The 20,117-nt window shown below is 45.3% G+C and overlaps 1 long non-coding RNA gene across 1 annotated transcript; it reads right to left on the bottom strand.

Annotated features, from left to right (window-relative positions):
• Positions 1–6,632: 6,632 nt before the first annotated feature.
• Positions 6,633–17,048, bottom strand: LOC146442906 (uncharacterized). The gene is made up of 3 exons (XR_014849497.1): positions 16,793–17,048; positions 10,414–10,637; positions 6,633–8,856 (listed from the first exon to the last, which is right to left on the bottom strand). It is a non-coding gene; the product is annotated as an uncharacterized LOC146442906 (long non-coding RNA).
• Between the last annotated feature and the right edge of the window lie 3,069 nt (positions 17,049–20,117).

Here is a 20,117-nt window from a genome sequence, read left to right as displayed (position 1 = left end):
CTTAGGGCTTACACATCATGAACTGCCTCCAAAAGCTAAAACACAAAAATAAGTCCTGTAGTATTTTCTTTTTAATTCGCTTTCTTCAATTCACATTTTGAAGATTTCCTCTTTAAGCACAAGAGTTGTGAGTTCACATTAAAAATAAAGTGGTAGTTTAATCAGGTGATTCCAGGAACAAGAGTTTAATGGAGAAAAAACCCTACACTTTTCCAGTACGTAGTTTGTACAAGACAACCACCAATACTTTAAAATTAGTGTTGCTTGCAAGCGAATCCTGAGATAACCTGGAGACAGAAGACAGCAATGCAAGAGATGGGCAGAGACAAATAGGAAGTAAATCGGGAAAAAATGGCAGAGTTTGGGAAAAAGAGGTGTGCTGGGCAAAACTGGGAGGGTTTCAATGTCAGGGTCTGTGGGGGAGACCTGTGGAGCCCATGAACTGCCTTGGGCCAGGCACAGCCACCTCCTGAGGCTTTGAAACAGATGGGATCAGTCCACAGCGAGCAAAAACTCCAACCAAAGCAGAGCATGACACCTCCCCTCAAACATATTTAAGCCTGAGTGGCAGCTGATAGGAGAGAAGATAAGTGAGGAGACATGTTTGGATATGGGTGAGGAGGTGAAGGAAAAACATGGAGAAGACTTGTGAGAAGTGAAGAGGAGCATTAGGAGAATGTGGAGGGTGAAAATATCAAGGGCATGGCTGGAGAGACACTCTCCAAGAAGACAACCTTCACTGAGCCAGAGATACCCCTGAGTGATTGCAGTCTGTGGAGGTCTCAGCCCACAGCAGCAACCCTGGGAAGGGCAGGGGAACACTTCCTAGGAAGCAACGAGCAGCAGATAAAAGCCATTGAGCTCACAAGTCCAGTGCTGAGTGCCACCGTCTGCTCACTGAAAACACTGGGAGGGACTGTGTGTAAGCTGTGATTGAAACTAGGGCAGCTCAGCCTTGGGACCAGTGAGGAAAAGTGTTTGGCAGAAGATCAGCCTGAGGAAGGAGAAAGAAAGGTGAATGACAACAGGGGACAACTTCTTTACTCTGTTCCTAAAAACAACAATTGCTCATAGCTTATTACAAATGCTGAAAAACTGTTTCATCCTGCTCTCTGACTCAAGCTGCTGTGAAATGCAATTATCTAGGATGCCTTTCTAGGTCTAGTGCTCTAAACTTGGTAAGGCCAAGCATCTATTCCCTTATAAGGTTCATTTTGCAACTACTCACTTCTTGCAATGTCTCCCTGCCTTCCAGCTGTTTTATTTTCCCCAAACTTTCCTTACTTCTTTCCAGCAAATAGGGTGAAGTCTCTCAAGTAGCTTTGCTTCTCTAAATTCATCACTCATTCCCTCACAGACCTGAAATTACATACAGCTGTCTACAAAAATACAATTGCTTCTAGAGTAACCAATGTTAAAGACTCCTGGAGAGGGTTATGACTTCAGCCTGTGTACAGGGAGAGAGACAGGGGTGCCGGAAACAAAGATCCTGTGGCAGTGCAGTTTCCCTCAGCCTGAACAATAGAGGGACACATGGGATGTACAGACAATTCCTTATAAAGAAAATGCCTCTCTGTCTATTCAGGAAGCTCTAGGAAACCAAAAGGGAATAAAAATCCCAGCAAAGCAGCTCCCCCACTGTGCCCCCAGGTACCCAGCCTTGTGACAGCATGAAAAGCCACCCATGCAGATATCCAGGGAGCCTGCCAAGGAGCAGATGCCTTGGGCAGTGAATCAGCCTCTCTGGCGTGGCCTCTGGGGCCAAATGACTCCATCCAAAAATGCTGAGGTGAGGGGAAAAGGGTCACTGGCACCAAGCACCCTCAGAGGAGCACCTGGCCACTGTCAGCTGTTTGGGCAAGAAATGTTATTGCATTAACCCACGTTAATTGCTCAGGAATCATAATTTTCCAGACTTACGCATGAGCAAGTAAAAGCACAAAGGTTATTTCTGTTAGCAGAAATTAGCTCCAAATAAAAGCCAAAGCTACTTCCCTGCAAACGTTCAGGAACTTCCTGTGGAGAAACGCAACTGCTGAATGAGAAACAAGACTGACTGTTAATGTGAATGCTTTCAAGGTTTGACTTCTGCATAACTGTTTATGTGAGCATATTAATTTAGACTTGAATTTTTCCTACCAGGGTACTGATGACCCAGGCCAAGCAAGACTCAGCATTTCCAAACTGCCAATACCAGCTGTCCTCAGCATTGCTGCTCACAAAACCAGTGTTCACTCTGGTACTTGTACCTGCCCAATGAGAGCTTTCCCCTTGCAAACAGAGCATCCCAACTTACAAACAATTGTATCAAAATCAGCAACAAACTTTACCATAAATAGCAAAGTCTGTTGTCTGCTTTCACTCTTCAAAAATTCTTTAAATTTTTGGTCATGAGACAAAGCATTTAATCTTCTCCAGAAGGTATTCCCTAAATGTGAACCACTGTCTGGTAGACAGATCTCTAGCAAATTATTTTTCTGAAACAAGTGAGCATGCATTTGTTTTGCATGCAGGAAAGGCAGGCAGATGAACATGTATGTTTCCCATCCCCCTTTTTACTAATTTATTTAATGATTTTAGGAAATCTTGAAAATTGTAAGTTTTTAATGGAAACAGAATCCAACTAAATTCTGAGCTGTGGTGTTGCAGGAATCTGGATGCAGATTTCATCAAAGTATCCACCACAGTGCAACTGCCTTGCGATAAAGATGACTCCAGCCTTGGAACTTAGCACCATCTGCAGAAGTGCTGTTTTCCTTGTGTTTAGACAGTGAAAAGAAGAGAAGAAACATCTGTTTGCATCCTATAATGCAGTAACAAAGAAAGAACAAAAGCAACATCTTCACAAGAATCAACAGGGCACCTTTCCCCTTCGCCCCTCTCTTTAAGGTCCATCTGTATTAAGGTCCATCTGCATTTTGCAACAGGAAGAGGAGAGAGGAAAGGGAAGTGGAAAAGATTTCTCCATTTAATGGTGCAGCACTAGAAAAACAATCCAGGAACAGAATGGCTGTATTTTAAAAACTGAGCATTTTGGTTTGTGATCTTTGTTCTTCCTTTCTTCCTTCCTTCCTTCCTGTAAAAAGTGTTGTATTCCAAGGAAAAAAATACCACTTTGTGAAGGTGTGTTGTTATCACCACTGCCAGCTCCTCTATTTCTAGCTCACTGGGTAAGATCAGGAATGTCTAGGTGTGGAAGATTATGTCTCAACTACTTTCATGTCAAGAGCCCTCAGGGTATCTTTTGACACACAAGTTACCAGTACCAGTTTTAGCTGATATGGACACTGTGTTCCCTCTGTGCCCACGCTGTTTGTTCCTGTGCCCAGGCCAAGTCCTCTGTTTCGCTTATGCAAGTGTTTGGAGCATGGAATTGATCCCACTGAAAACTAACATCCCCCCTCCCTGCCCTCCTGCACTTTTTGTTTTTTCTGGCTCTGAGCTGGATCAGATCAGTGTGCAATTACACAAAGGGTGGTGACAGCAAGCAGAGAGTAGGAAGCCAGGATTGGGTTGCTCCTCTTGATGGCAGTGGCAGCAGCTGGACTGACAGTGACACTGGAGGCACACAGGAACCATTGCTCCAGAGCAGGAGAAAAACCATCGTTCGTTGTTCGCTCATGCTGCAGGACACAGCTCCAGACAAACACCCACAGAGGAAACTGCATCCCATAAACAATTCAGAGTAAGATCAAACTGTTTAAAATGGACTGACATGGGGCACTTCACAGGCAGCACCCCACGAGCCTCTGACAGAAAGAAGAACACACAGATTTGTGGGCTGTGAAGGCGCTGTGCAACCCCGCTGGGCCTGCTCTGCTCCACCATCCCACAAGGAAGGTCGTTCGTGTTTTGGTGACAGATCAACTGCTCCAGCTTGGTAGAAACTGCCTCTCCAGGGGGTGAGAGGTGTGAGGAAGGCAGACTCTGATCCTAGGAAATGTGTGGAGTGAGGCTTTAAACTAAAATTGGTAAGAAAACAGCAAAACACAAGGCCTGCACAGGTGAACAGACAGCAGGCAATGGCAGCCACAAGCATGGTGTGTGAGGCAGGAGCAGAGGGGCTGGAAAAGCTGTCTGTGGGTAGGCACAGACATGAAACATGAGTTTTCCTTTCCAATGTAGAGAAACAAAAACACCTGTTCTGTCCTTTCCCCCCTCCCAAAGGTGAACTGCATCAAAGTCCATCTCCCTAAAACAGACCCACCATTCATTTCTCCCACAGGTTCTCCACCGGTTTAGAACTGATGCAGCCCAGTTTGAGAGGGAAAAACACAGTTTTGTGTTCTCCAGGCAGAGGGGAGAGGACGGTGTTGGGGGATGTCGGGGAGGGACGTGTGTGACCTGTGAGGCCCCAGGGCCTGTGTGGAACTGGAAAGCAGCAGTGCACAGTCACAAGTGACCAACACCCGAGAGTCTGTTGTTCCCCAAAACAACACTGTGGCATCAGGTGTCCCTTACAGGCACCATCCCGGGGGTGTCCTGGGGGTGTCCCGGCACTAACCCGGATTTATCCAGACAATGTCCCAAGGATGTCCAGGCAGTATCCCAGCAGTGTCCCAGGGGTGTCTCAGCAGTATCCCAGGTATATCCCGGCAATGTCCCCGGGATGTCCAGGCGGTATCCCAGCTGTATCCAGGCGGTATCCCGGGGGTGTCCCAGGTGTATCCAGGCAGTGTCCCCCCGGGATGTCTAGGCAGTACCCCGGCAGTGTCCTGGGTTTATCTAGGCAGTGTCCCCAGGATGTCCAGGCAGTATCCCAGCTGCATCCCGGCGGTATCCTGGGTGTATCCCGGGTGTATCCCGGCAGTGTGCCCAGGATGTCCAGGTGGTATCCCGGGAATGTCCCGGGTGTATCCAGGCAGTGTCCCCAGGATGTCCGGGTGGTGTCCCGGCAGTGTTCTGGCAGTATCCCGGGTGTATCCAGGCAGTGTCCCCGGGATGCCCAGGTGTCCAGGTGTCCCGGGTGTGTCCCGGGATGTCCCGGCACTGTCCCCATCACGCTTCCATGGCGCCACCTGGCGCCGCCGCGGGAAGGCGCTGCCTCGCCGGGGGCCTCTCCCGAGTCAATTAAAATTTAAAAATTAATGAAAACAAAATTTAAAATAAATTTTTGAAATGTAATTAAAAATAATAGGAATTAAACAAATCCTTGGCCCCAGTCCCGGCTTTTACTGAGTCCTCCTGACAGTCAGCCAGCTGTCAAAGCAGCAGTGTCACCTTGGTAGGTATTGGATTTGAAGTGGTGGATTAAAGCACTTAAAAGTGATGTTGGTCTTTCTAGGAATTTTCCCAATAGCGTGACATATTACAAAACACAGCATTGTCACATGAGAGTGGGTGACACCCCAAATGCACAGAGGAAAGCCCCAAAGAAATGGGTTTATGTCCCATCTCAAAGCCTTACAGTGGTAACTGCACTGTTACCTACTGTGTAAGATCATCTCCTCCTTAGGCATACACATCAAACCCTACCTGTTCAGCTGTGTTCGCAACAGTGAAGTATTGCTCACATTATTTTTCAGCTGAGATTTTCATTTTTCTAAAATGGGATTTTAAAGCCATGGTGCCTAAAGCTCAGTATGTCTTTGGAACCATCAGTACCCAGTTATGGAGCTTCCTAAGCTGAGCTCTAGGCTGTAAATGAGACTTCAGCAGAGGAAACACTGCATGAATTTCTGCCCATGGTGGCATCTTAATAAACAATTTAGATCTGAGGATGATGAGGACACTTGGAACTCCCATGGAAATAATTCAGGGATTGATCTAGCACCCTGTGATCTGCATGAGGCTGGCCTTTAGTACACACCATGCTGCCTGTTTCCATGGAAAATCAGGGAAACAGTGCTTAGAAAGCAAGCATTTATGAAGAGAGAGAAACATTGTGTTGCTATCCTGGGCTCTATCAGTGAATTAAATCAGTTTTGAAGATACTCATTATATATATTTTTTTATATATATATATGTATGTGTATATATATATGTGTGTGTGTGGTAAGATATACTTGCAGGAAAGTATATCTTCCCATTTTCTGGAGAGGCAATTGTTTCTTCAGTTGTCTCTGTGCTGCTCTCTTCTGGCTTTCTGAGACACATATGAAGGAAAAGAGAAGTGATGGAATTTCCTCAGGCATCAGTGCTTCATGACACCAAAATGATAATTCACTCAGCACAGATTGATTCTACTTTGGAAATTTACAGATTTCCTCCACTTTCAAGCATCTTTGATCAGCAGCCACATGGTTAATGTCACATTTAGCCAATTGCTGGGCATCCAGATTTGCTCTCTTTAAGGAATAAGGACTGTTCACAATGCTCAAATCAATTGCTGCAACAGCTACTGAATAAGATTTTGTGTGTGTGTGTGTGTGTTTTAACAGTAAGATAAATTATAGCATGAAGTATCAAGATTGAAAGCAAGTAGAAGTCATCCTGTAATAAATATAATTTAAAATACAAAGAATTCTGTAATACAGTTACTAACTAAAAGTTTTAAAAGTTCCAAGTAGAAATCCAGTAAGATATGAACATCACCTTCTACTTAACCGAGGGAAACACCTGAAGCAAAATAATCCCCAGAAGCATTTAGATACAGTCAGTCAGTGAAAGGCTGTTAGGGTCAAAGGTTCAACCAGATAAAGGTTTATTCCTTGTGCTGAAGGGAAAGTCTGAGTGTACCATACAATTAGTCAGTTTTGGCCTTGAAAACAAAGGTCCATGAAACACCAAGGATCAGCAAGAGGTGTGGGAAGGAACTGCTCCCCAAGGAAGGACAAGGCAGCAGCTGAAGGCCAAGCAGTGGACAAGCAGTGCCCTCATGGCTCCAACACTCTGGCACAGTCCCAGGTCAGTCACAGACCTGAACAGTGTGCATTAACAGCCCTCAACCAGGTGATGTGATGAACCAGCTTCAGGATCCATCCAGAAGGCTTGGAGAGGAGATAGGGCCAGAGACAAGGTTATAGCACAGGCTCTAGGTCTCTCCAGGAGACAGGAGGACATCTAGGTACAGCTACAGCCCTCCCTATTCCTTTCAGTCACTCCTGGGAGAAGTTTGGCTCTGCCTTTCCAGTACTTTGTGGGGAGCTGATAGACAACAGCTCAGCCTCCTCTTCTCTAGACTAAACTTTCCTGTCTCTCTCAACCTCCCTTCATAAGACATGAGCTCTAGGCTCCTCACCATCTGGGAGCCTTCTGCTGGACCTTCTTCAGGTTCTCCATGTCATTCTTTGGACATTCTGTTCCAGGTGTGGGCCCAGCTGCACTGAGGAGGAGGTGGAAGGAGCTTATCATGGTCTGCCTGCAGTGACTCTGCCAGCTCAGGGTCAACCAGGCATCCACCATAACCCCAGGTCCTTTTTAGCAGAATTGCTGCTCAGCCAGCTGCTGATATGTGGGGCAGTTCTGCCCCACTGTGGAGTTTCACGTGAGTTCTTACTGCAGTCTTTGTTGGTCCTTTTCTTGAAGATTTTGAGGTCTTTCTGGATTGAGGCACTGGCATTTGTCTCTGCTGCTTTCCCTACTATGGTGTCACCTGCAGAGATGCTGAGGTGCACTCTGTGCTCTCCTCTCCATCAGTGCTGAAGGTGTTGAATAGAATCAATCCCAGTATTGGCTCCTGAGCTCCCCATTACCAGCACGAGGTAGGTGATGAGCTGCTGACCACTGTCCTGTGAGTCAGGCAATGAAACCAATTTTCCCAGCAGTCCTTTTGTTTCTTCCTCCTTTCCAAATGACAGTGCTGTAAGAGATGCTATAGGGAAGCTTCACTGAAGCCAGGATATCTCCACAACTCTCCTCAACCAGCCATTGCCTTTATGCCCATTGCTGGCTTTATCTCAAACTGAATATTGGGTCTGTTTTGTGACCCTAAGCAATGCTTGTGTAAGTAACTTCTCTTTTGTCAGAGCATGAAATGCATCTTGTAAAATTCCCTGTCCTCCTCTACAATGGCATGATGTGTCCCTGAGCTCTCCAAAACTTCTCTATTAAATCAGCCAGCTGTCCTGAGCATCTTTCTGCTTCATGGCTTGCTCCCAGGGCTCTGCCTTGAAATTCCCTGAGGGAGGAAAATCCCCCTCTACACTCACAAGCGTCCAAAGTGCTGCTCACCTACCCAGATGCCCTCCAGCTCCTGAGCAGAGAGCACAACAGGCAAATAAGGCTGGTCCTGCCTTGAGTCATCACAATGTTTCCTTAAAATCCTCAGGAGATTACAGCACTGGCCTGAGGATAAAGAAGTCTGTATTTAAGTTAGGCCCCATTTGGAATTTGCCTTGCTCACATTAGCAGTAGTACCGAGATATCTGGGTAGTGCTAGAGATGGTTTGTCAGCAGGGGAAGAAGGGAAAATTCCCAATGAATTCTGTGAGGAGAAAGGGTTGAGAAATTGAATGGTTGATGAATGTCTGGGGTGCTCATACGGAGTTTGTGAGGGGAAACACACTTTGATTTGTTACTTGTCAAATTGCTGGCCACTTCATCTCCTAAGGTGGTAAAAGATGCTATTTGTCACATAGCCCTTGGGCTAGGATTGGAGCTGGCAGTCCAGCAGGGACCCCTCAAGGTCCTCCAGACCATCCTTCCTCCTGTCACAAATGCGCTGAATTTATCTTAGTATTCAAAACAAGTTTACAAGGCAGAACCTCTAGGGCATGAGGGCAAATGCTGTCATTAGAAAACCATCACTGTCAGTCCTACTGGCATGGAAATATCTATTGGCAGAGCAGGAAAGCAGCACTGGGAGTGAGCCTGGATGTGGGAAATGAGGTGTTCTTCCTCCTGAGGAGAAGAAAAGTTGTACATCTTGCTCAGGCTGCAGTGACCAAGAGCTCTTAGCAAGCTGCTCTTTTCTCCCTGCTGTGATACAAGCACAAAAATCAGTCTGTTCCCAGCTCCAGAATGGGAAGGTTGATCTTTAAAAACAAAAGGCTCAGTGACTGTAGGGAAAGGGCTCTGTATCTTTAAAGTTAGGAATAGAGGAAGCTACAGCTCATTACCTTATTTTTATAGCCATTATTATTTTCTGGATTGTTTAACAGCATGCAGATGTTTCAAGGGCCTGTTCAGCCTTTAGCAAATAGAATGTTTTTTCTTTGCCAGTGACTGTAAGATTCTCAGGAAAGGAGAAGCATCCTCCCATGTGTGTGGATGACATTCAGCACATGATAAATATAACCTGCATATAAATTATTGGTATGGCTTGGTTAATAGTGTTATTCTTAATAGTGTTGTTGTTCCCTGAACCTTCTAGATGCAGAAAAGTAATACTTATTTATAACCTGGATTTTTTTTAATCTAAAGAATCCATTCTAAAGCCAATCTCAGGCAGCTTCCAGAAAATCTCTTCAACATTTTCAGCATCTCTATTCAGTGAATAGAACTTATTGCATATTTCTCTTTTTTTAACCATGTCTTAAGAAAATAAAAAATCGCTCTCCAAAATTGTACAACCCTACCAGAAACAGTGACAGCTGGAAATCCTAGGAGCTGTCAGATATCTAATAACACCACCACCAACAAAAATTCTTCTTACATATAGACACACAGATTTCTGTTTAAAATAACTTGAAAGTCACTTTGAAATTCAGATAGTTCACACCACATCTGTCTTGAGACTTTAGCACAGAAGTTGACTTACACCTGATATTCTACTAATTAAATAAAATAGAAAGTCTACTCGAAAGAACTAATTAGACCCTAATTTCTGTTTTTAGTTTGTTGGACACTGCTGACTGCAAGCTATTTCTGAAAGTGAGAGTTTGTGCCTTGAACATTTATGAATGTGAACACTCAGCATCATTCCTCAAAAATCCCTAAAACCTAACCTTGATCTCCAGAGCCTGTGTCCCTCTACACCCTGAACATGGCATTTTATTTATGTTGAAGAAGAGAAGAAGCAACAAGGCACAGCACTTTTGGGCACAGAATGGGAATGGGGAGAAATTAAAAACAGAGTTTCAAAGTTGTGGGAATTTCTGTTATTTCAGTATCTTGTTTTCTCCCAGTTTTCAATGGATTGCTGAAGACAATTTTCCTTGAATAAAATATTTTGGGTTAAAGCAAAGGTAAGTGTTTTACCTGACTGCATTTCTGCATTGCTGGACATTTTCCCTATATGTAGCCCAGCCAGAGGGGAGAGGTTGTTCTTCAGGAAACCAAAACTAGGGCACAAAATGGGACCTAAACTACAACTCCCAGGAAGCAAAACACCACCAGACAAGGCAGTTGTAATGTAATTCAGTTTCAGTGTGATTGAAAACGTGTCTGAACGTACCTTAGACCAAAGAGATAAAATACAGCAATTTGGTCTGGAGAGAAAAAGACATTTCACTTCAATTTCATATCCCCTTGAAGAAGGATTTTTTCAGGTATTCAGCAAAGCTGGAATGACATCAGTGGGCAACCCCTTACCAGCTTTCATGGTGAGCAAGATGGTACAGGTGTTCTGTGTCTCTGTGTCAGTAAATTGTGTCATGAAGTAACCCTCACAAAGAGCAGTTTCAAAGGACAACCAAGCAAGTCATAATGCTCACTAAAGAGTTCTTTTCCCCTTTAAGTGACCAGAGGTTCCAAAGGTTGTTTGGAATGACAACATTGGCTCTTCTTTGCCATCACCTACATCTTGGAGTTTCCAGCTGGAAAAACATGTAGAGGACAACACTGTTATCAGGACAGACTGTACCCCAGGCCTCAGACCCACTGACATTCCCAGGAATGCTGTTTTCCACAGGGCTCCACCAAGCCCACTGATTCACCCACTTACATTCATTTACAGAATGAAGTCCCTCATGGTAGCAGGGAGTTTTGGAGATTTACAGCACTACAGGAGTGCTAAGTCTTGTGATTAATGGAGTAACAAATGCCAGAGAAGCAGGAAGATTGGAAACTCAGTATCTCTTGTCTCAGAGGAAAAGACCCTTATGCACAAGGATGATTGGTTTTAACTTAAATGGAAAAACAGCTTTTATTGTTGATCTTTAAAAAAGGTAGTAAGTCCCAAAAGGACTGCTTGAAATGGATATCCCAAAATTCAGAAACCAAGGTTCTCTCTCAAGAAATCAAAGATTTTATCCCACATTTTCCTTAGGAAGTTATTTCTTAATTTCACACAAAATAATAAATTCATAATATTTTAATTATTGAGGCTTATAGATCTGCCATCAGTGCTATCCACCAAGGCTTCTTCCACTTGCTAGTAGCTGTGCAAATCATGACAGTTTAGCTCACTTTGGGGTGCTTTTCATTCTGATACAGTGATTTTGTCTGACTGGAGATGTTGCTAAAATACTGCTTTTTTGAGAAATCCTGATCAAAGAATTTATTCCATTTGACCGTGAGGAAAACTAACCAACACAGACTGCAACTGTGTCTGCCTCTGAGCCTCTTGATTCAGCTGGTTTCATTCAGGCTGTGGTTTGCAGTCCCACACTGCCCACTCAAGAACATTTTTGCATTCACAACTGCCAGCTGCAGTGTGTCAAGTTGTGTAAAAACACTGTATATATTTTCTGCTTGAAGTTCATGAAAGTTTTCCATTCTGCAAAGCAAAAAACCCAAACCCCATGCACACTTACACAAGGATGTGTTCATACCACTCCAAATGTCAGCAGTGAACAGGAGGAATGAAAACTTTCCCTTGGGCTGAGTTACCTGACAGTGAGTTCACCTCTGCTGAGCTCTGGTGGCTTCACATCCATTTCAGCTGCACTGCTAAGCAAATCTTTTTATCTACATGTGTGAAGAAAACACTTAGGAAGTTACTGAAACTCTTTCAATGGGCCTTAAGTAATTAGCCATTAAATGGGATCACAGAAGAATCATGGAATGTTTTGGGTTGGAAGGGACCTTGAAGATCCTCTAGTCCAACCCCCAGCCATGGGCAGGGACACCTTCCACTGTCCCAGGTTGCACCAAGCTCCATCCAGCCTTGCCTTGGACAATTCCAGGGATCCAGGGGCAGCCACCCACAAATTCTCTGGGCAACCTGTGCCAGGACCTCACCACCCTCATCATTAAAAATTTCATCCTTATGCCCAGTCTAAACCTCCCCTCTTTCAGTTTAAAACCATGGTCCCTTGTGTTGTACTACAGGATCTGGTTAAAAGTCCCTCTCCATTTGTCTTTGCCCCCTCTGCATACTGAAAAGCCACCATCAGGTCTCCTCAGAGCCTTCTCAAGGGTGAACAATTCCAACTCTCACAACCTATCTTCACCCAGGAGGTGCTCCAGCCTTCTCTCCATCCTTGTGGCCTCCTCTGGACCTGCTCCAACAGATCCATGTCTTCCCTGTGTTGAAAACTGAAAACTCTGGGTGGGATCTCACCAGAGTGGAGTGGTGGGACAGAATCATCTCCCTCACAAACAGGAATGTACAGTTACAGATAATTCAAGAGCCTGAAACAGATAAATGGTGTCTGGAAATTCAACTCAAATGTGAAAATATTTTCCAGAGACAGCTGTATATGAATTTTTTCATCTGTGCCTCTCTCATCTTTCACTATTAATCCAGATTACACATTTTGTGGTTTGGGTTTATTCTTATAGAAAATAAATTAAGAAAAATTTGCTTAAAGGGATTTTGTCTCAGTGGCTCTTAGGGAAGCACTTCGTAATGTCTTATTGAAAAGGCTGGGAGAAAAGAGGACAATACACAAATGTTTTGCTGATTCACAGGCTGTGGAACATATCTGTGGCACTCAGGGCAGATCACAGCCTGCAGTGTCTTAAACCAAACTGGTTAAAGGGCAGGGTAGTGGGAGACTGGAGTGACTTTACTGGAGTGTCTTTACCTGAACTGTGCTGGGCTGCCAGTCAGAAAAAAGAAGTGACTGTAAGTAACAAGAAAAATAAAAGGACATGGATTTTCTCCACACAGTGTACCAAAAGAAATCCAGTCCAGGATTACTTTTCTTACTATAAGCTTCATGGCACAGCTTGAAGTCTCTGAGAGCCTGGGTGCCACCAGAGCAGGCTGCTCCACAGGAGAAGGGAGCCACGAGCTGGAGGGAGAGCAAGCAGCCCAGAGCAGCATCCTCATGGGCACAGGGCAGCCCACGGTACCTGTGCAAGGTGAGCAGAGCTGGCTGGGTGAGCCTAACCAGGCACAGCCAAGAGACTCATGACGAGTCAGGGTCTGGATGGGCAGAGCTGCAGCACAGAGAGTGAGAGCCTGAGTGAGATATAACCCCTGAGCACTGCGGGGAGAAGCCTTCTCCCCAGCAAAGGCTCCTTCCGTGGCTTTCCCGGCATCCCAGCAGGTGTCACCCAGTCACACATGTCTGCTGCCCTGAAGCATCAATGCCAAACCCTGCGGAGGAGTGGGGGAAGCCAGAGTGTTCAAAGAGGAGGAGAACAGCAGTGCCTCTCTGCCCCCCAGCCTCACCGTGCCCCACCACTCACTGCATTGCAATACACAGCGAGGAAATGAGACAAAACAGTCTGGGAAAGCTCCATCGTTTGGTAACTTAAAATAAAAGTGTCGCTGTTGAGCAGCTAGCAGAGTAAAGAACTCAGTTCTCAGTGGCAAGAAGGAAAGACCTTTATTGTTTTGATTTCATCATATATATAGAGTTTTCAAAGGTCACCCAGATTGGTCAGTCAGAAACCTCCCCCTAGGCCTGATTGGCCAGGCCTGCACCGTCCAGATCTTGGGACACTGTTTTTAATAACATCCAAACTTTATCTTTATTTATAAAACACAAAAAGAATTCTCATGGAAAAGACCTGTGCTAGCCACATTAAAGTTTTTCTTCCATCTAAACCAAGGAAGCAAGGGTAGCAGCACTGCTCAGAAACACACTTTAATGCCCAGTGTGTGATCTCCCACATTTAATTTCAGATTTGGCACAGTGACAAGTGCCAGGAGAGACACTCAGCCAGCTTTCAGTGCCTCAGTGTTCTCTAGAGCTCAGTCTGTGTTTCACACACACAGACATCACCTCGGGCAGGCAGACTCTTCCCAGGCAGAAGAGCCAAGCACTCCGCGCCGGGTTACAGGGGGCTTGCAGGGGAGCGCTCAGCTCATCCCGGGTGACAGTGCCAGGCTGGGCCGAGGCAGGGCTGCTCTCCCGGGGTGACAGTGCCAGGTTCCTGACCGAGGCAGTGCTGCTCTCCCGGGGTGACAGTGCCAGGTTCCTGACCGAGGCAGGGCTGCTCTCCCGGGGTGACAGTGCCAGGTTCCTGACCGAGGCAGGGCTGCTCTCCTGGGCCGTGCAGCTGCTTTCCCCACCGGGTGTCGCTGCCCGACGCCTTTTCCCGGGCGGGCCGGGCTGGGCTGGCTTTGGGCTGGGTTTGGGCTAAGCTGTGTTTGGGCTGGGCTGGCTTTGGGCTGCACCGGGGCCGGGTTTGGCCCGGGGCTAAGCTGGGTCCCAAGGCACTTGGAAGCCGCTGGCACTGTTGGTACTAGTGAGGAAAAACAAAAACTCAAGGTTTTCCATCTTTAAAAAAAAACGGGGGTTTTCTTCTTTGATTTGTCTCTCCTGGAAACAACTATTTCCTCTCAGCAGAGCTCACAGTCTCTTCCCATTTTAAGGGGAATTTTCTTATACTTTTGGCGTGATACATATCATAAAAATCAAGATAGAAAACCTAGTTTTAGTCTTAATGTGAGAAATATCATGAGGAGACTGTGAAGCCAAAGACAAACCAAATGTGAACATCCTGGAAAGTGGGGAATTACACTCCCATTAATCAGAATGTGTGCTCTTCTATTCTCTTTCAGGAAAGCATATTGAAACAAACTTTCCTTGTGAGATGAAGCAGTGGGAGAAAAATAGATAAGCACAATGAAGAAATATAATTAAAGCACATTAAAATTATATTGTATTTTCTCTCTGAGAATTTTCCCTTTATATCCATCTTGCCTCCTCTGGGACAGCTTCCACATCTGTTTGTTTGAAAAAGCTACTGCCAAAATGAAAGAAGTCAGATCACACCTTTCCTTATATCCACATCCACCCAGGCTGGCTGTAACACATTTAGAAATATCTCTGTTCTTATATTGCTCCATAATGGACAAAGCTGGGTCACTCCACCCAGAGGTTTTAGGAACCCAGAGCTCCAGCCAAGGAGGAAAGCTCGATACACTTTTCCTGTGTGCAGCCAGGGCTGGCAATTTGCAAACATGGACTGCCACACTATTCCCCAAATACCACCAGGGATTTAAAAAAATCGAGGTGTTTTGATTTGATTTTCAGTTTAAAATTATGGCCAGAATGGCTATCTCAAGGGTATATTCTGAGGTGGAAAGTGGAAGAAGATCATGGAATTAGTGGGTTGGGTGAGTGGCTGTATGCTGGAGGAGGACATTGCTCCATGGGTAGTGATGCTGCCTCAATCTAATCTAATCTAATCTAATGAAATAAAATTGAAGTTCTTCTTTGCCAATATATTTCAAAAGTTATGCAGGGCTGTAAGTATAGCTCTGGTTATAAGGTCAATATAAATGCTGAGTTGAAAATGGACAATTTTTCCCTTTTTTGTCATAATATGACACAGAACAAAGCAATCATTTCTGTGTGAATGGGATAAATAAAATGGGGCAGAGTTGATATTACTTTGGTTTTGCTCAGTACTCCCTCTTTCTGACTGGTTCCATAAAATACAAAAGTTCACTTTTAAAGCTGTGGTTGTTTAGGTTTTTTTTTTTCCCTGTTTCCATCAGGTTGCCCTTCCCTTTTCTGGGCCTCAAATACCACTTCCCTTTCCCCCCACCCCCTGCCCTCCTTTTAGTGCTAGAGAAAATATATTCTGCATCAGGATATGGGGTATGTTTGAAAAGAAAACGAAAATTGAAGTTTTTGCAGTCCAGGGCATGACAGATCATTAATAATCCTTAATATGCAAGCTTTCCATCTGCTATTCTTGCTCTCAGGTCAGCTGGTCCTAGGAAAGCAGGAAGGAAATAGGAAGCTTCAGTGAACACGAACAAAAAGCCTTCTATAAGCCTGCAGTGTACATGAGAACTCCAAGCTGCTATTCCCTGGAAAATCCAAAGCTCACTCTGCCTGTAATTCTGTTCCTACTAGTAAATTCCTCCCTTGGCAGGAAGGACACCAGGATGAGCTTATCCATGCAGCAGCCTTGGGTGAAGGTGCAGCCTCAAGGGCTTTTGTTCTCCTCCCAGTCAGAAACCCCTCTGCAGCTCCTAAAACTATTTCTTTGCCACAGATGCATGTTTTGATAAAAGACTGAAAATATTAAATAAAAGAAGTGAACTTCTGTGTTCTTCAGGGAAGTGCTGTGCTTGCAAGGGTGGCTCTGGCAGGACAAGTCTAGCCACTGGAAGAGGAGAAGAAAAAATGGAAATCAGCAGGCATCCAGGTGCAATAGCCCTGGAATGTAAAAATCCATTTCTGGTCTGAACTCAGTTTCTTTTGCATAATATTTTTCTATAATGCAGCAAAAAAACCCCTCCGGATGTTGTATATGGTTTAAGTGGCTATATTTATCATCATTGATTTAGATACCAAACAATGTACTTTCAGGTGTCAAATATTCTGTGGTATCAAAAAAGAGAAGGAACTGCCCTGGGATTTTAGAGCTCTAATCCAACCAAGTGAATGGGGGTGATCCAGCAGGTGACAGTCTGCACTAAAATTGTCAGCAAGCAGGTCTGTTATTCCCTTTTTGCTATCAGATCTTTGCTGCACAGTGATGGCTAATTTAGTCTAGTGCAGGTCATGAATAGGTGACTTACCACTTCTGCTGGTGCTGAAAGCCAAGCAGAGCATCACTTCTCTTCTAGAGAAGCCTCAGCCAAATCCAAACATTCTATTTGCCTGTTACTTACCTTTGCTTCAGCTCTCAGGCAATGATGGCAAATCCAGTATTTCTCCAAAACCAGGCTGATAAGTCATAGAAGGCATCCTTGGTTCTTCCCACAGCATCACATGGTCTTTCTCTTTTTTAGGCTGCCCCTCCTTGCCACGGCTGAGCAGAGCTGCTGCTACCAACACACGTTTGAGTAGACAGAATTGCTGCAGGCGGGCAGAAGATGAATTGCAGTGAGGCACAGAGGGGAACAGCTCCATTCCCCTATGCTCAGACACTCATCTGAAAGTGGATTTACTGCCTATGACTTGTCTGCTGCACAATCTGGAACAAGTTCAGGGTTAAAAGTTCACAGCTGGGGCGTTGCAGTGTGAGTGAAGGGTGAGAACCAAGCACAAACCATTAGAGCTGATGCTGTACTTGTTTGTTATCTGAAGCTGGGAGATTCTTGCCAGGGATGGGGCAAACTCCAGCAGCGAGTCAGAAATTCTGGTTCTGTTGCATGATATCCCACACAGCAGGTTGTGAGGTGGGGTCAGGAGACATTCTGGGGTTGGAGCTACTGTGATCCATCCTAGTCAGCCCACAGAGAAGGTTTCTCCTGTGTCCCATGTCTTGCTCCAGTGGATATCTGCTGCAGCCAAAGTAGGAAACTTTTCACTGTACAAAATGCAGAGATGTTGCATTTCCTGCCTGGCGAGGTAGAAGTGATCTGTTCCTAAAATTTCTTGCTGGAGTCAGCAGCTTGACTGCCTGATGTTATCTCTATGATGACTATTAAGCCAGTCTGTCCTTCTTCTTTCCACCCCAGAGTTCTTTTGGCAGATCCATGGCAAACATGGCCCTTTTCTCTTTTGGGAAGCTCACATGCTTCCCAGCCAAAGCTGGCATGCTGTAAGAGAAACCAACCAAATTCATCCCTGGCTGCTGGAGGGAGATGGGACTTCAGTTTTTAGGAATTAAAAGCCCTAAGTGGAACTGTCTGTCTGCCACTGCAGTGTTTCTGCCTCAAATATTAATTACACACAATACTGCAATGGAAACCTTGGATTATGTTTATGATACCTTCCCTAGAGATCTGAACCTGGATTTTCTTGAATGCCAGCTAGCTGTTCTTAGCCCTGCTGATGTGGTAATGATACCTCTTGGAGAATTCCACCAGTATTATCCTCCGTGCTGCTTCAGCCTGAAATGATCTGTACAGGGAAGCATCAGCTGGATTGGTCCTGTTTGCTCCCCAGGCATGAGGACATCCTGCACCAAGGAGCACTGAGCTCTCTGCTCGTGTCTGTGGCAGAAATGCAGGAAAGTGTGGGATTATTTTTGTCCAGCAAGGCCTGAAGGAAGTCCTTGGTGCTGCCAGCAGTGCCTAAATATTCAATGTAGGTGCCTGTAGTGAAATTAAAATCTTTTGCTTGGTGAAGGTTCTAGGACCAGTCAGAGGCAGTGCTGTGAACCTTCTCTCATTTTTACTGTTTACATTGAAATAACTGCTGCTGGCATCAGACAAAACAACAAATCAAAGCAGCTTTTCTATCTCAGGCTTTTCCCTAAGCATTATAATGTGGAAGACTACTGATTATTAGGTACAGAACAGAGTTCTGTCTTCCTTCAAACCTATATGACAGTGCAAGAGAGTCCAGAAGGCAGACCTTCCCAAACAGTTTGAGAGAAACCTATCAAAAAGCTTTTGCACTCCAGGGATACAGGAATAGTACCTGCAGTGCTCTGTATTTAAAGTAGCTGTGTGTCTGGCTTCAGCTGGCTTAGGTTTGTTGGGTTTTTTACTCAAATTTGTGTGAGTTTGGGTCTTGGGAAAGGTGCCTTCCTGTGAGCACCTGGGTTACAAAGATTTTCTGTGGGGCAGGAATTGCTTCAGGCATCATCACCATGCTAAGCAGCAGAGAAAAGGAGGTGCCCTTGTGGTTGAGCAGCTCTGTTGACAGCAGCCCTGTCCTGTGCTTTGCTTGGCCAGGCCCAGCATACAAAAGCCCCCAGAGAGCACCTCAAGCTCTCCTGGGAAAACACAGAAAGAGTAACCCTTCCCTCAGGTGGAGTTCTGAGGTTCTCAGAATTGTTGTGGAAGTTGGGTGTCATGTTTGCCTTCTGTACTTTCAGACAATGCAGATCACTTGGTTACCTTCACTCCAGAAATAGGAGAGCAAAGGCATTTCACAGAAAGCTGAGCTCTCTGGTGCCTCTCCTTCCAGGAGCTGGAGACTCAGCAAAATGCTCCTCCAGAGAGATGATTACAACAAATACACCCAGCACAGCCATGCTGTACGGACAGGCAGTGTCTGTGTGCCTTTTCCCCAGGCAGTGCCCACACAAGGACAGCCCAGCTCCCGAGGGGAGAGTTCACCTCCCCCTTGCACACCCTGTCCCACACCCCTTCAGCCACTGCTGCCTCCTGGCTTGCCCTGTCTGTATCCCAGTTTTGGTGAGCAGGGCTGGATTTGTTACACTTTCACTGTGGCCAGTGCAGGGTAGCCATTGCTGAACCCTCCCAGTTCACAAAGTAACCTCAGGGCTGCTGAACACCAGAGGTCCTGTTCTGGTTTGAGTCATGGGGAACTGAGCACACAGAGTCCTAAATTTAGTCATGAAAGGACACAAGATGAAAATCCCAAACCCTGAAGGTTTAAACACCCAACTCCAAGCCTGAAACCCAGGCTGGATATCTAATAGACCACAGAATAAACACCTGATCCTATGTGCTGCCTGAAAATGGATTTCTGTCCCCACAGGAACTTGCATGTGCTCTGCTGTGCCTTAGCATGGAGCGATGTGAGAAAGCCCTAGCAAGGGCAGAGTTCAGGGCTGAGATCACCCTCTGCTCTCAGCTGGGACAAGGAGGAAAGACAAAATCCCATTTTTGAGTGGTAGTGTCTGTCATGTTGGAAGCAGTGTCTGCATTCAGTTAAAGGACACACATTAGCCCTTAGTGCCAGAAGAAAAACCAAAATGAGGGCCAGTTTGATGGACCAAAATAAAATGTGAGACTGGAAAAATTTATCATCCCCACAAAAATGTTTGGAATACACACTGGAAAGGAACTTCAAGAAACCCATGGAAGTGCTTTGAAAGGAGTGTGACTCACAATCACTTTGAAGGCTAAGTTTTCTTTTTACTTTCTGCTTTTAGAAAAGGTTTTAAGATTCAGAAAGTATATTTTGCTCTAAGTGTGGGGGCCTGGGGTACCTTCCCTTTCCCCTCAGCACCTCACCACCCTGTGCACTGATTTGTACCTCAGCACTGGTGAAAGGAAGTGGGTTGAGGCTGCCACCTCCTCTCCTGCCACAGGACAAAGCACAGCAAAATGCACAGACTCACCTGTGTGGAAT

This window comes from Lichenostomus cassidix, chromosome 1Ab (genome assembly GCF_008360975.1).
Source record: "Lichenostomus cassidix isolate B80296 chromosome 1Ab, HeHo_3.0, whole genome shotgun sequence".
NCBI classification, from domain to species: Eukaryota; Metazoa; Chordata; class Aves; order Passeriformes; family Meliphagidae; genus Lichenostomus; species Lichenostomus cassidix.
This window is presented reverse-complemented; position numbering and strand designations above follow the sequence as displayed.